General features: G+C 35.3%; 1 protein-coding gene across 7 annotated transcripts in view; it reads right to left on the bottom strand.

Moving 5' to 3' along the window:
- The window catches only part of LOC100745394 (class A basic helix-loop-helix protein 15-like), a 292,682-nt gene that overhangs the window by 15,884 nt on the left and 259,945 nt on the right, over positions 1–16,853 (bottom strand). Inside the window, exons 1-2 of one of the 7 annotated variants that reach the window (XM_012392825.3) lie at positions 16,413–16,847; positions 12,575–13,126 (exon numbers count right to left, since the gene is read on the bottom strand). The exons of 5 other annotated variants lie outside the window; for them this stretch is intronic. The gene's annotated coding sequence lies outside the window, so the exon portion shown is untranslated. Of the gene's footprint in view, positions 1–12,574; positions 13,127–16,412; positions 16,848–16,853 lie in introns of those variants that run through there. One more of the 7 variants, XM_003494183.4, reaches the window with a different exon arrangement.

The following is a 16,853-nucleotide window of genomic DNA, read 5'->3' as shown; positions in this document are numbered from 1 at the left end:
CTTTATAACTTTTTCTACACAGTATGACACGAAAATATTTGGATATTTATATAAAACATTTTGAAATTTCATTAGCGCTATAATAAGAGATAATTATCACGGTTTATTTGGTAATATTTGAAACTTTGAAGATGCACAGGAATTAGAATTGTAATTTATACTTTTAGTAATGTATATTAGGTCTTTTGTATTTTGATTTATTTAGGTTTGCAGTAAGCAATTTGTAACTTCTATACACATTTTCAGACTGGTGTGAAATTTTACCAATCTACGTATATACATAATCACCATAGACTGTTTCATTACGGTGCTAATAAAATTTCAGACAGTTTCATATAACACGTGTAATAGTAACATTCTTAAAAAATTTTCGTCGATAAGTGTTCAAATATTTTCGTAAACCATCATAAGTAGTTTAACAGTTCGATGCGTAACCGTGTTAACTCGATATCAATTATGAAGTGGGTAAAGCTAACTGTGAATTCCTGTAAGTTACGAGAAGACAAAGGTACGCAGTAAGAATTTCGATAATTCGTTGTTGCAATAGCCACCGATCCCTAGTGTCAACTAAAGGCAAGGTAAATGTGCAACGATATTGCGCGCATATTAACAGTTTCTAAAGAGAAATTCTAATTTCGGTATCAAGCATTCGTCGAATTCCAAGCGTACCGAAATTCTAAACTGTCTGTCTATCTTTTTGATCGATCGAAAACGCATGGAAAACTACATAGAAAAATTTGAAAGGTCTACAATGTCGAACTTTTAGAAGGAGATCAATGGGGAAGTACAAATGTAAACAGTGGAAGATTGCCATAGCAAACAGATAAACAAACTGGGGAATCTCCCGATAATTTGAACGGATGTATGTATAAACATTTCAGGACAATCAAGAACCACTCGCACGAGAGACGTGTACGCAAACCGAGAGATAATCGAACTGGGATATCCCGTTTTCCCTGACTCTGCTTGATTCAATGCCAAGAATTCTTCGCACACAATTACGTCGTTCGCTGTGCTCTACGATCTGCGATTAAGTAATTGTGTGTATCAACGCGACGACCCGGCGCGACGTATGGATAGTTATAGGTCGAGGAATTATCAACAAAAGAAAATAATGTAATCACGATTTTTACCATTTTTTAATTATTATTCTCGATGTTCATAATGTTGTTTGATTTTTCATTCTTCTCTATTTTTTCTGTGTGCTTGAATCGGGAAAGATGGTTTCCAAATGGTATTTTTATTATTATTATTAATACGATATATATACATGTACGTATTTCGATAGACTGTTATTATCGGGTTTATATTATTTAATGAATACGTCACATTTAATTACACTATGATAAGAACGATCGACAAATTAAATTTAAAATTCATTGATATCATTATGTTTAATTCTATTATTTAATAGATATATATATATATTACAAGAATTTACTAAAAATATCGTGCATTGGTATAAATGCATATTGTACATAGTACGACATACATACGAATGATTATTTTATCGAACACAAACGACGAGTTTACAAAATCCAGAAGAAAAATATACGTAGATATATATAGAAACTGAAATAACGTTGTATAAGTATTATCAAAACACAGTCGTAATTAAAATTCCTAGTGTATATATGTATAGAATTGAAGAAACAGACAAGTTCTAACGTTTGTTAAGTTCGAGTATTACTTTGAAGAGAAAAAGCAGCGAAGAAAATATGGAGAGAAAGCCTGTTGCGACTGATGCTTTCTTCTGGATTGGCCAGTTCGATTTTCTCGTTGGGGAAACTGACTCGTAATAATTCTGCGTTTTTATACTCTTCGCTGAATATTCCCAACTACGTATTTAACACTAAACAGAGTTAACGCTAACGGAGTTTTAACATTTCATACGATAATTTTTAAACGTTTTACATAGGATAAACGGAGCTAATAAATAATTACGGCAGTAAGTTACGAAATAATATACTGGCGAAATTTATGACTGTCGATGTTGTTACGTTAGCGAGTTACTTACGATCATGTGAAAATAATTATACATTGCACATTATAATCTGTTATCGTAATTGTTTCTAATGTACTGGCTGGTGTAGCGTTCCATACTGGTACGGTGCAATAAAAATTTGCAGAAGGCACCTATTATTTCCATAGAATCTAGTGTAGAAGCATAATTGCACAGGCTACGTACATATTGACACAGAGAACGTGGATTCCAGCTAGCCAGGAAGTGGAATATTGCGAATCCTTTTTTCTCAGTGAAATATTCTTGCTCGAGAAAGGTTAACCGTGTGAAAGATGGAAAGGAAAAGAGCTGTCATTCAGAAAGAAAATTACCTTGTGGCTGGTTGAAATTTTATTTAGAAAGGATTTCGTCGTTCCATTTCTTGAAAAATCCCATGAAAATTTCAACTTTACAATTTTCTTTTTAAAAGTATGACAATTTCGTGATATCCTAGAGTTTTATTTTTTACAAATTCAAACATTCTCTCTCACGAACGATATCGTAAGTTTGCTCAAGTGGTTTAAAAATACCACTCATTAGACAGGAAACTATTTCTTAACTAGATTAACGTGAATTAATCTATACAGCATTAATGACTCGATAATAAACCAAAGTAAATTATTTACTATTTCGTAAATCAGTCTCGAATCCTTTTTTTTTCTATATATACATATATCATTCGATTATCCCGTACAAGATAATTTCACAATACTATGAAAGTCACACATAATAGAAAACTACAACACCAAATAAAAGTCTAATACGATGTCATCATCTCCCATCGAAATGTCTGGAAGCGATTTCCGAATGAACATGCAAGATTCCTCGTTTAAAAACACGTTTGCAGAGAGCCACCGAGCATCGAGCATCGTTACACGCGAAAAAGGCAATTAAACTCGGCGAGTCTTACACGCTTTATCGAGTGTCACAATAAGATCTTCAGCGTGCACTTCAACTGAGACATCAACTTGACTCGATGGCTCGATTCGCGAGATGCCTTCGAGCATCCTTCGATATTAATCTTCGTCGAATCTATTGGTAATACATCCTTCTGTTCGTCGAACACCATCAGCGTTGGATGAATTGCGGCTCGGTCGAATCGAAAGAAAGAGAGAAAGAAATTCCTCTGCGATATTCCCATTGACATTATAAACGTCATTTCTTTACGGTCAAAGAAAATTATTACTCTTCTCTCGTCGTCGTTACTTTTTATCTTCTCTTCGCTTTTTTCTTACCCTCTGTTTTTTTTCTTTCCTCTTTTTGCGCCGTCATCGACCTCAGACCGCAGCGGTTCTGTGACGACATTCACAGAAGCATTCTTGCTCACGGCCGAGTACATGCTCGAAGCTCGCGTATAATGGCACCCAATGCGAATACATTCTGCGACTTCATTAATGACGGGGACACGGTGTATCACGTGGGACCATTACACCGAACACACACGACTCTGTTGTGTGAACGTTACGTTACCGGAGTTATCTAAGTCGCGCCGCGTGTCAAGTCCTTCGGAGTTGGACGTGTGTCTATTCATTAGCGATATAATGCACCGGATCACATTATTATCTGCACACCAGGAATCATTTGTATATATATTATTGGCGAAACATGTCGGGATATTTATCCGTGTTGTATATGTAACCGGTATATTGGCGAAACATGTCGGGGAAAAGAAACTGGCTGGTTCAAACTGGCTCGAAAATTCAGCAAACTCGTGGGACTTGATCCACTTTTTGCGATGTTTCGTATGCCGGCGATATAATACGGTCGTGTAGCGTTTTAAAAACACGTAAAATTAATGGCACATGATGGGACATCAGCTAGGTGGTATATACATATAGAAGTATTTCGTGGAACATTGCTTGCGTGTAAGTGAGTGTTTACTAATAGACTAGATATTTGTATATGTATGAAAAATGTTTATGTTCAAAGATATGTAGGTTTTATATGCACAAATGTTATAAAACATCCGAAGTTAGACCTATTAAATATCATTATGAGTATGTAAGTTTACAATTGTCTGTAATTAATCATAAGTTGACTAAGACTGTCAGAATCCTCGATGATAATGTTTCGCATGCTCCATTGGATATTCCTAGAAAGTAAATTGCAGATGTTTACGCAAATTCGTATTTCTATGGATACGATTATAAAAGTGGAACGTAAACAGACGTATTACATATTATTATGAATACCTGATTGTGTTTCATTTTTATAATTGTGTTCGTAGAAAAATTGTCGTGAATGATTCTGCAAGTCTTAGTCAACTACGATTAATTACAGAAAATGTTATCTTTAACTTGATTCTCGATAACTTTTAAATGCGATTTGTAAATTTCGTACAAGCAAACTCTCAAAGTATGTATATCATATCAGTGTGATATTCTTTTAATTTCTCAACTTAGAAAGGCGAGTGAACTCGTTCAGATTACCATAATCTTGGTGTAATAATTTTTTACTCATCTATTCGCTTATTTACCGTTTGATGCACTGTGTCGTTCCCGATAAGAATAAATTGTATCCTTCTCGCATCTCCACGAAATAAAATCGACGAAGGTAACTTTGTCTTTATTAATTTTTAATTTCATTGTTATGATTAAGTTAGCTAGTTAAAAACGAAATTTCTTTCGCGTACTATAGTATTTACTTAAGCCTCGTTATTTCGAATCTCTTCGAGGAACGTACTTGTCCGTATAGCGATGCCTCGTCTCGACAAATTGCAGACATTACGATATCATATCCGCGTAGAAACGTAAAATTTCAATGTGAGATTAGCAATGATTTCGAGAGTATCGTTCCTACCTCACTTCCTGGGAGTGGGAATTCTCGACGTCACATGCCTTTGTTTTTCTTTGGTTGCGACTTTTAAATCCAGTTTGTAAATATTATTCTGCTTGTGTACGATTGAATCGTATATGACTACGTCTAAATATCTATAAATAATTAAGAACAACAGATTCCTTAGCAAGTATTAGGTTGTCCGAAAAGTTTCTTTCGTTTCATAAGGTGATAATGGATGAACAACAATTTCGGTTTTATAGTATTTTATTGAATTAAGTATGATCCATTTCCTTCTATTTCTATTACTATATTCGTGCATAATTCAATAAACTAATATAAAACAGAAAATATTGTGCGTCTATTATTTCCTTATAAAACGAACGAAACATTTCGGACAACCTAATACTTCAGCTATCCAGCGACAAACTAGTTTCATAAAGTTTATCAATTACAAACGTCTGTTCTATTGTTTCATATTGTCGTTCGAAAGCCCAAATTTAATTTAATATCCTGTTCTTTCCAACTACATACTATGATTACAAAGAATAATATTCATTGCAGTTTGATTTATATTTATTATTAATTATTTATTATTATTTCTTTGATAATTATATAAATATTTATACGTATACATTATTAAATTATTATTTATTATTAAAGTACACAGTTTCGAAAAAATAAATAAGTATTAGGATAGTTCTGAACTGTAGTGTACAAACTAATCGAAAGAGAAATGTTTCTTGGAATGTTACATAGTAGCTTGCAATTATCTGGCATTTTCATTTTTCTTATCTTGCGTATAAATAAAACCTTTCAATTATTTTCTAGACGATATTTGTCAATAGAATTTTGTAATGCTGCGGAGATAACATCGAACGAATTTCTGAACTTGAATATCTTTGAATCGTTGCTTGAGATTCTCAACATATTTTAGAATCGGATAGCATCTCTAATAATATATTACGTTTCTGAATACGTAGTTTCGACAATATCTGTGCACAGTTATTTGGATAATTCTTAGCATCGTAAGTGGAATTTTAGAAAGCACCATGTTCACAATGCGAAACTGTTCTGAACACGACACGCCTGAAGAAACAGCTACTAAAACGCAAATGTTTCGACGAGTCGAATATTTTATGAAAATATCGTCGAAGGAACTCGAATTTATTTAAAATAAGGAATAGAAATAGTCAGAAAATTAGCTAGATATTCAATGTTATCGATCGGATGACATTTTTTTCTTTTTTTTTTCACTAAAAATATATTTTCGCTGACAGGAAATAATAGTGGTTTTTCTCACCTCAAAGATCCGGTTTGTGAGTTCATTCACGTGGAATGTTACCAAAGTTCTTCTTCTAAATATTTAATACTCTCTTTTGAAAAAGTTCCATACGTCGAAGACGAATATTATAATTTCACGCAGAACTGAATCTCGCTGGATTATAAAAAACTTTTCTTGAAATACAGTTTCATTCTATGGTATACGGCTCTACACGTTCTAATCTCTGCTCCAGTAGTTTTCCAGCCAGAAAAATGTAAGATTTTCGTTATTAATATACAACGATCGTCACGATTTTAAATAACGAAAGAAATTACGATAGCTAAGAGGATTGTTTAATAAAGAAAACATAAAGGTTCCGTTTAATAAATGAACGAATATTATATATTTGGAGACAATCCAGAAACACTGCGTTAAGGACTTTTTCAATAAATGGATTATTTTCAGCTTTGATCAATATCGTCAAAGATAACGTCACGCTGATAAAAACACGACACACTCAACGAGTTAACCATTAAGTGTACAGAACACACGGAACAGCGAACCAAAGAATGTCACATCCGCTTGCTTCTAGAATTCCTTTATCTTCATAAACATCATTTTATTTCATTGTTCGCTGCACTGCGAATATTTAGCTACCTATAAGTCTTTTCTTGTGAGAGATTTTACATTTTATTGGCGTGAAACGAATTTAAAGAGTACACGTCTACCGAAAAGAAGAATATTAAATTTGAAACGTCTGTTTTCATTTTCATATGTCGAATTAATAATATAAATCAGTAAGTATATTTGCATAAAATTTTATTTGTAATTCCAACAGGTTTACAAAAAATATAAATTATTATATGCTATATCGTAGACTAATAATATATTATTAAATTAATATAATTATACAATTATAATTATTATATATTTTTTTAATTTCCAAAATAATTTAAATTTGACTATTTCCCTTTCGGGAAAATCCATTTTGCCTCCAATAATTGCGGAATTTTGTACATTTAATGAAATACGGAAGAAGTATTTTTGGAATCGAATGCCATTTTAGCCAACAAGCTTCCATTTTTAATCACCGAATACTGTTCGATCGCGGTATTCAGTTGTTAACGAAAAAATAGCCAATCGTCAAGTAGATGTAATTTTACACGCTAGTTTTTAATTTAAAATTATCAATTATATCTCGCTTATACCAACAACTTCCAAACTTACAACACAGAACAATAATGTTCCAAGAAAAGACTTCAATAATAAGATTTTCACTATATTTAAAGAAGATTATAAACAAGTTATAAAATTCCTTACTTTCTCGACAAACTGTGTAAGATAATACTTATAGTATCAATTTGTTATTCTAGGTAATAAGATCAGTTATCAGATAAGGCAATAATAGTATCAATTTATTATTCTCCGCTAATTTAATCATAGCGAATGACCTAAATGGGTTCTCATCAAAAATTCTCAACGTGTACTCGAATCAACCGGAACGACGTGGCGCGTCGAAAAAACCATTCATTTATTCTCGTTTTAACGACGTCAAAATTCCACGAATCGCCGTGAAGATTTTATTCGCTGCAAGCAAATCGTTCGTGAAAGCGGACGAGTCGACGACGGTCGTGGAATGAATTTCAACTTTCGGTCGAAATTCAAGCACGCCCTCCTTCCTCTTGATCGCATTTCGACAAATGGTTTTAAGGAAGCAGAACGATGGAAGATATTATCAGGCCGCGCGGTTTCCTGACTACGAGCCTAGACTCTCGTTATTATTATGACACTCGCGACACGAAAGTATTTTAAAACCGGCCGGAGTCCGTGACTTACTCTACACATATTGCTAAAGCGCGTTGCAGTTAATTATTGTCATAATTAGTGGCTTGTAGATATAGAACGACGAAGTACACTAACGCGTGTCCATCATTTTTTTAAAGTAGGAAATTTGTTCGACGATGACGTTCACGTGCCACGACGAGGTATCAGTAATCCGAGCAACGACGAGTGTCGCTTCAATCGGAGTGACGGAACCGAGTGAAACGATAAGAGAAAGTGTGATGACCGCGGAATTATTAAAACACGAAATGTTACTAATATAACGGATAGAACGGACGCTATTGAGACTGCGGTTATATTTGGGTCAGAAGGATATTTGAGTCGAGCTGAGTGATTCGTGTTGTAATTCGACAAATTCGGTTATGAATCACTTTTAAGCGATCTACATTTAAAAGCCAGACTATTTTAACTCGTCATTAATCGCATGCTAAACAATGAAATATATCTTGTACTTATATTTACAGTCTGACAAAGATATATATATATATAATTATTTTTTTTTATATTTATTTCTACGAGAATATAACTTTTGCTCGTGTAAAGGAAAACTCGTTCAACTGAAATTAATATTCTCGATTGTATTATAGTTATCAATTCAGTGTGTATGTCACTTTATTTCTGGAGGTTATTTATTTTTACCTTCAACTTTATCGTAGGGTTATTCGTGTCATTTTCTGGCTTTTGATGCTTCTTCTCGCTATATTTAAAGTAGACGATATCTTCTTTCATTTTTACGATATATTAAAGATTAATATGTATATAAGATAGATAGGATAATATATGTTAAAGGTTAACATATTATATCGGCGTTTCATAATACACATGCAAGTTTGATTATACTGAGCAAAGTTGAAGATCGAATGTTAAGGTGTAGAAGCTTAGGTGACTTAAAAATAACTCTACCTTACTAGATTTTGTCCTCCTTAGTTAAAATGCCCTATGATTTCAAAACTGAAGATAACTGAAATTTTATCATCTTCTCCGTGCTACCTTCCACCTTCAATTTCAGCTTGAAATACTTAGTCATCATTTCGTAACAAACTGTACAATAGAATTTTTCTCAAAAGATAAAATATTCGGAGAAACGAGTTGATAAAAGTTACTTTGCTTTTAAACATCGTGTAATTTTTAAACGTTTGCTCATATAAAAATAGAAGTGCAGATGTGTATTGAAGAATGTAAATAGGACATCAGTAATTGTATCGACAGGTAACTATTGTTTAAGCATTAGAGTGGTTACGTAGTTGTAACAATAATATGTAATAACTATTTCGTCTGATAAACAAAAATAGGAATTTTATATATATAATTACGTTCGTAATTTGTTGTAATCATGTCAATTGCACATACTCCTTTCTATTGTTCATGCATAAGTTTGTTACTCTCATTGCTATATTTCTTTTATGTTCAAAATAATTCATACATCATGATATTAAAATTCAACTAAATTTTAATAAATAAATTTACATTACCTAATATAAACTTGTATAGATTTTGATAAAAGCTTTGCTATATTGAAATTTCCAAAAATAATTTTTCAAACTGAACAACTTAAACTTAGCTTTCACGGTGTTTGATCAAACGAAATGGAATTTTAGTAAACAGTAAATTACGATGTTTAACAGCGTATATTGAAATACGAACGTTTTCTTTTCAAGTGTACACTCGTCTCGTTTGGTACCTCGAACCGGCGCGAAGGAATAGCCTCTATATGCAAATCCCTGGGGACTAATCTGAGCCAAAAGTCGTTTCCTGTGTACGTTTTAATGGGTTGGTCGTGTTCTAATATCGATAGTAAATACTATCCGAGTGATATTATACTTCGAAAGCCTATTTGACTTTTCTTACGTGCTACTTAGTTGCTCTTGTTTGTACAAACAGTTGGGTTTTTGCGATAACGATAACAATTCCACATAAAAACGATAACACAAGCTACTAAACAAAAAACTTTCCTTTTACCTTCTGCTTGTTTTCGCGATAATACAATGCGGGGAAACAGTTTCCAATGACGTGTGTCAATTTAATTAAATCATGTTCCACGAGAATGCATATTCGGATTCTTTACAGGGAGTAATTCTCACAAGTGTGTTAATCGATGTAAACTTCCTTATTCAATGGGAATCTTATTGTTTGTATTATCACTGACTAGCATTTGAACATTAAGTAGATTTGATTTTTTTTTAATTCTTCTTTAATTGTGATTATAATAATATGATGTTTTGCAATAGAAGAAATCGAGGGCATTAAAATGGAGCAATAAGAAAGCTTATCGATAATTAATGATTGTACGTATTAAAGTACTCGAATTCAGTGGCAATTTTCTATCTACATATATCAGTTATTGGATAATAAATAGTCTTGAATTTATTAAATAATAAATAATATTTAATTTTGTTAAATATTTATTGACGAAGAAAAGGAAGATAATATTTCAATAATTATTTTTTTGTCGTTATATAAGATATAAATAAAATGATACTAATGTAAGAAAATACGTGAACAAATAAAATATAAATTTCGAGAATCTCGTGTTAGGTTTTAAACGTATGATAATATAGTTAACAATAACAGCGTTATGTTTACGGAAACATTCGATAACTTATGTTGGAAGAATAACCCATTTTGTTCTCCAGATATTTTCCAATCTGAGCATTCCTATTTCCTTATCAATGTGGATAATACAAGAAGTTTAACATTGACAGTATGCCATCTTTAGAAATACTATATTAGTCACCAAGCAAAGAAAAGAATTGCCAATAATTGTGGATTCCAAAAACGTACTTCAACAACGAAACTCCTGGTTATAGAATTATTTTTATATGAACAGAGTACGCAATACACGAAACGAAATGATCATCGTCCAAGTGTTTATTGAAAACGAATTATGGCACTTCGTTATTAACGATATTTTATAATTCCAAATCTTATGTTATTTTATAGTTATAGTATATATATATCTATATATATATATCATTTCATCCACGTTTCTCTTTTTTTACCTACAAAAGTCCTGTTACGCTATTCTAAAGATCATTTTGCAGAAGAATACGAATATACGAAACCACTTTTCATAAGAATATACTCAAAATATGCACTGGCTCACGCAAGTACACAAACATCCGCAGTGACATAGAAGATTTTAATCAACGTATCACGCGTGTTATATGAAAGTTTCTGAAATTTCATTAACGCTATAACGGAGCACGTCTATCGCGATTATGTTGATAGAATTTGGAATCAATCCGGAAACGTATATAAAAGACACAAACATACACGTAAGATTAATAAAAAATTAATATACAGCGCACATAGAAGTTTCAAACATATAATTAATTTCACTAAATATCGTAGTTTACTAATATAATTAGTAATTGTCCGTTTAAATATCTCGATGATCTTTGCAAAGTACAGTGTCTACAAGAATTACTTGCACGTGTTCTCATTTTTCAATGAAACACTTTTCCGTTATCAAGCTAATAATATAAAAATAGTAAAATAGTAAGTATGATAACTATGATCGCTATGTAAATACAGTGTTGCGCAAACATTTTTTGTAGCCGTTGTATAAGCTTGTAACGCTTGGTATATATATCCTGTAACTTCTATGTTATGTTGAACTTTTCCAATGTAATCGTGATAGTGTACTCTCATAACAGTGCTAATGAAATTTCAAAATGTTCCCTACGACATACATAATATATTCGTAAAAAATTTCTACAAGCGTTCAAGTACTTTCGTGAGTCGTCGTATTCTGTACCTGTATAAGTAATGTGTCCCGTTTTCTGAATTTCTAACGCGAGTCTCCGCGTAACAAATTCCGTCGCTCATCTAAGCCGCTCCGCTGCGGAGAAAGTCGAGCAGATTGCAGGCACGGCAAGGCGACGCGAGCCGATTTTTCGAAACGTCAGATACACCGGAAAACAGCAGGGCAACGTGCAATCGTTCCCGTAAACACCGCTTCGTTCGTGAAACGAAAGTTCGCTCGTTGGCTTGATCGCTGGCTCGCTTAATTTTAGAAAGAACCAACGGATAGTAATACAGAGGGAAAGAAAGAGAAAGAGAGAGAAAGAGAGAGAGAGAGAGAGTGAGAGACGGAGAGAGAAAATGTTCCGAGGACATTCTCGTGTAAGGTTTTACGAGACGCGGTTAATGAATGATCGAACGGCCGCCGATAGTAATTACCAAACGAACGATAACCTTCGATTGAACGGCGAACTTATCAAGAAACCGCGTAATCTTGCTTTTATATTTCATTGTAACGCCGTGACAAATCGAGAATAAAAGTATGCATAAATGTTTGGCGACAACGGTAGGATGGAAAGCGAGTTCGATCGACTCGTGTAACGAAATCGTTACGTTCGTTGTCAACGAAGGAATAATGTCGTATCACGGCAACATACGTCATTTACATTTCGCTATACGCGAGCAAAAAGAAAACCTGACGCATGCACACGTTGCCTTTTTTTCTTTCTCACTCGATTCTTCGCTCTTTCTTCGTTCTGTTTCTCTCTCTCTCTTTTTTCTCTCGTCGCCGAGACACTGGCGCTCGCGCACGGCCGCGATGCAAAAATGCGCATTGCTATGCAAACGTAGGTGAATGCACGCACGCACCGGTATTTCTGCTCGATCAGAAGAAACGCGTGGGCATTAAAGGTGAAACAGAAAGACGGGAAAACAGGTGCTATATTTACCTTGGATGTCGGCGGTCCTGGCTGAGGTGCGTTCGATTATCTTCGACGCGCGTCCATGGAAGAAACCAGCTCTCGTTCTCTACGACACTCGAATTCGATGAAAATCGATGCTTTCTCCTTCGACGAACTCGAAGAATCCGTTTATTATCCCGTTTGCTAATCTTCTTAAATATATCAATTCTATTATATTCCTATTTCCACGCAGAACAATCGACACTTTCCAATTGACACTTTATATAAATTCTCGATTATTCTTGCGTTTCCTTTTAATTACGTTTTCTTCTTTCACGAAAAAATATTTCCTCTTTGCTTCTTATTCGCTCCAAATTGTTTTAACACACGACACTTTTCCTTATCGCTTCGACCGACACAAGTTTTATCCCGTCATTCAGGTTCCTCCGTCCAACGAATCCTTCTCCTCCTCTTCTGCCTGTCGCTTGCGGCCAGAGTTGATCAATAACTCGTGCTTCGAGTTTCTTTCGGGGATTCCCAGCTGGATCTCTCGGGCATCCGATGAAATTACCTTCGATTGCCAGCGGAGGAAGGCACTATCTGCGCAACACGTGGAAATTATATTGGCTGACGAGGTGAAAGTCGCGTATTATCGCGTATTATGATGGAAGAAAAGAAGACTTCCACGGCTTATCTCGCAGCCGCGAGAACGAAACGACAGAAAATTGACAATTCTTTCGTTCGGATGGGAGACCTGTTGCGCGTTCACTCGATTCGGTCGATTTTGCATCGCCAACGTTTAGCAATCCACGTTCAAACTCGTTTAAACGGGATTTATTTCTCTCTTGTTTGAAAGTTTTCGACGGCGTAACGATCACGGGCAAGATATTTTTATGCAAACAGTCGTCGTGAGAAGAAATTTACGCGCGCCGTGCCTGCTATCGAATTTGAGCTTCAGCCATGCAAAACAACGGATCAAAGAATATCTTTCAGAACTCAGAATGTTATCGTCCTTCTTTTAACGTTAGAGCTATCGTCTTTAATATGTACCTAAATACGTTATACAGGAAGGCTAAAGGGGAAGAATAGAGGAGTAGCATTTTCTGTCTTTCACGGAGAAGCAGTTTCGAAATTCACTGCGTTTTTGATCGATAATAAAAATTCGATAAAATCACGTTTCTATCTTGGTAAAAGTAAATATTAATATTATCGAAAAGAAAAAGTCCGATAGCAGTCGTGTTGATTGGTTTGATAGTTCTAATGTTAATGCTTTCTAACGTTATGTGAGTTGAAAGTTATATGCTTTATTTATGTATCTATTAGATGCAAAAAAAATTCGGTGCTTCAGTCTTATATTTAGTTTTATATTATGGCGTGTGCCTCCCTTAACGTATCCTTTAATATTCTAATTCTGATATAATTAAAAAATAATTGCAAATATAATTGTCTCTGATAAAACGTGTATTTATGAGTATGTTCTTCCTGCAGTTATCTATCGAAGTTGTAAGAACGATACGTTGGCGATGATACTGATAGATAATATAACATACACGAAACAATATCGGGGATTATTTAAACAAGATTTTGAGTAAAATCTTTTGCTCGTCAAATCCTTCGTACATCGCGTTCTAATGATCGTAAAAGGTTCGAGATGCAGAAACAGCTGGGTCAAAACGACCGAAAGAATGGAAAAGAAAACATTGAAATAATCAGAAGATAAGAAATAATTTTAATTTTTAAGAATTGGAAAGTACATTTTGCTCACAAAAGAACATGAAATTAAAGGTACAGAATTTTTCTTCTATGCCTAATATACATATACATTGTGTTATTTTTAATTTAGTCGTTTCTATACCAAGGATAAGATTAAGAACGAAAGACACAAAAATCGTAAAACAACATAAAGCTAAAAGCACGGAATTTTTTTTCACATCTGATATCAACGTTATCATGTTACTTCTATTTTACACATACATTTGTATATATATTTCTTTTATTATTATTATACTCTCGTATTTCCATCAAATAATTTACGTGCAACTTTTTACTTTTTTTTTTATCAACGTGGAAAACTATAACCAATTATGCAGTTATAGAGGGTTAATTTCTCTCAATGATCGTAAATAAGGTGAATCGATATCACCGGAATACGTTTTCGCGTATACGCGACCGTAGCAACACAACACCGCGAGTTGTTATTGTCGATTCGAATTTATGAATGGAAGAAGAACCTCCGTTGGAGACGAGCAAAGAAACGAGTTGTACGACTAGCGGGATTTTCCTCCTTTCTCCCTGCCATCATTGCTTCCTTTCGCTTTTTTTCATCCTTATTGTGGCATCTGTAGAATTATCGTGTAACTGAACGTTTCAACATTTTTAGTTATATAGTTGCGTGATCGAGCCGCACCTTTGAAATATCGGTGGATCGTTTAAAGAACTTTTAACATCGTGTGATAGTTGGAACCATCGAATTCATTATTTCAATTTATTCTTCGTATTCTAGATAACACTGTGAAACCGGAAATCTGATCTAAATGTTGTTCACATCGTTTCTATGCATATTCGTACAGTTCTTTTTGTTTATATTTAGAAAAAGATCGGCGAGTAGTATCGCATCCACGAAATCTAGCTTTCGCGCGTCGAATAAAGAACAGCTCCGATCGAATTTAACGATGACGACACGAGCCGAATGGGAATTTAGAGTTTGACGTTAGATTCAAGTTCAACAATGTAACGCGAGAGATGATTTTCTCTTCTCACCGCGTTACTAGTCGTTTCCTCTTTCTCTAAGCCTCTTAAATCGGCGACTATCATTCTCACCCTAAATACAAATAACATCGTGTTATGTTCTAATTTATCCCTGAGAATCTTCCTTTCTCTTTTTCTCAAAATGCTCTAACTGTGGAAACTCGAACGATATAACGAAAGTATTAAAATTCGATAGGTTTGTAAGATAGAAATAATGCATTGGATTTTCAAGAACGATGCTCGAAGATAACGAGTTTAGTAAAGCTATTCCGAGTCACGTGTATGGAATTTCGCGAACGTTGGTTGCGTGAACGAAACTCGTTCCCATGAGCCTGAACGCTTTTCAGGGAATTCCTGTTTCTTGCGGTACGCAACGTACATTGAGTCAGCGTATTTGTTTGGCGAGCGCGTAGGACGCGCAGAACGAGGAAAGAAAAGAAAAATGCAGCACGCGACGGAAACGCTCGCTACGAGGCGGATTATCTCCGCGTGTGCGTTTTCATTTCCCATTTCCATCGTGATCGTCTCGAAGTCCTCGCCGAGTGTTACGAGGTCACATCCGCGTACGAGAGTGACCGTATTCGTTCGCGTGCGTTCTTACGCGCATCGAGGCGTCGCTTTTCTCGCGGATGTCGCGCGTTCGATAACAAAGAAATTCGTCGAAACAAATTGAGGAATCGAATTGACGAGCGAAAGAGTATAGTCGTTTGCTCGAATCGTTCGTTCGTTTACTCGTCGTGCAATACGATTGAGAAATATTTCTCGCGTTCTCCGATTGGTTATCGATCCGGAATGTTCTGACGATCTATCTGATAAAGACGACGGGAAGATTGTTTCTCTTTTACGTTGCGTACAGACTAAATAAACGTACGAGAAGAAAGTTAGAACGGGACGATTCATCGGGAAACTCTCACGATCGGTATGAGACGAGGCAGGCAAGGCAGTGATAGTCGCGCGAGATCGAAACGCGAAAAGAATCGAACTGGAAGGTAAAAAGAAACGCGAACGACGGGCCGATATACGTGCGCCCGTATCCAATTAATCGTGCACAATGAACCCACGAACGATGACGTACACATATTCACGGCGCTGTCGTTTCGTCCACGCGGATCTTCCTTTCCGCCAGTCTGGTATATACCGTTAATTGTGCTCGATTCGATTTCGTCAAGTTTCACAGAGAGTTTCGGTGGTCCAGGTTGAACTCGTTCGTTTGAAAAAAAGTTGCACGGCCACACGGTGCAACTGTAGCGATATCGTCGAGGCCGAGAATGAACGTACGATCCTTGGATAAGAACGATGCTTGTTGCGTGGCCAAAGTAGAGAAACGTCGACAGGGGTGGACAGACTACGACGACGACGACGACGACGACGGTGATGACGACGACGACGACGACGACACTTCACTCTTAAACTCTCTCGTCTCGATGCGATCGCGCGTGTATGCGCGTATAAGCGACGTCGCGTTTAATACACCGGCTCGACAAATCGGAATCGATTGTGGAGCTTAACGCTTGGCACAAGTAGTCTCGGCTGACCGAACGCCCGATCCGGACTGACTATAACTGTAAACCATCACTTG

This window comes from Bombus impatiens, unplaced genomic scaffold (assembly GCF_000188095.3).
Source record: "Bombus impatiens unplaced genomic scaffold, BIMP_2.2 scf_1707, whole genome shotgun sequence".
NCBI classification, from domain to species: domain Eukaryota; kingdom Metazoa; phylum Arthropoda; class Insecta; order Hymenoptera; family Apidae; genus Bombus; species Bombus impatiens.
The sequence above is the reverse complement of the archived record's forward strand: the minus strand, read 5'-3'. Positions and strand labels throughout refer to the sequence as shown.